The following is a 208-nucleotide window of genomic DNA, read 5'->3' as shown; positions in this document are numbered from 1 at the left end:
TAGTGTCCTTTATCTCACAGAAAGAGTCTTTGGATCAGAATAAAATCAGTTTTACTACTGTGAGTCAGTTCAGCTTTTACAGATATCACACATAACTTTCCACAGCTAATGAACATTTCCAGATACATAACACAATGTTGCATCACACGTCAGAGGGACCGCAGGGTTAGCTTTTCCCAGACAACGGAGTTGGTTTTGCCTTTTTTGC

The 208-nt window shown here is 39.9% G+C and overlaps 1 protein-coding gene across 5 annotated transcripts in view; it reads left to right on the top strand.

The window, feature by feature from the left end:
- Positions 1-208, top strand: part of sema4ab (sema domain, immunoglobulin domain (Ig), transmembrane domain (TM) and short cytoplasmic domain, (semaphorin) 4Ab) — a 42,642-nt gene that overhangs the window by 23,380 nt on the left and 19,054 nt on the right. For 4 of the 5 annotated variants that reach the window (XM_032536226.1, XM_032536224.1, XM_032536223.1 and 1 more), the window contains one exon: positions 1-208. This exon is cut by the window's left edge and continues 1,299 nt beyond it; it is cut by the window's right edge. The exons of the other annotated variant lie outside the window; for it this stretch is intronic. The gene's annotated coding sequence lies outside the window, so the exon portion shown is untranslated. 5 annotated transcript variants of the gene reach the window in all.

Source organism: Etheostoma spectabile, chromosome 14, assembly GCF_008692095.1.
Source record: "Etheostoma spectabile isolate EspeVRDwgs_2016 chromosome 14, UIUC_Espe_1.0, whole genome shotgun sequence".
NCBI classification, from domain to species: Eukaryota; Metazoa; Chordata; class Actinopteri; order Perciformes; family Percidae; genus Etheostoma; species Etheostoma spectabile.
Note: the sequence above shows the minus strand (reverse complement) of the source record. Positions and strands in the feature narration are given on the sequence as shown.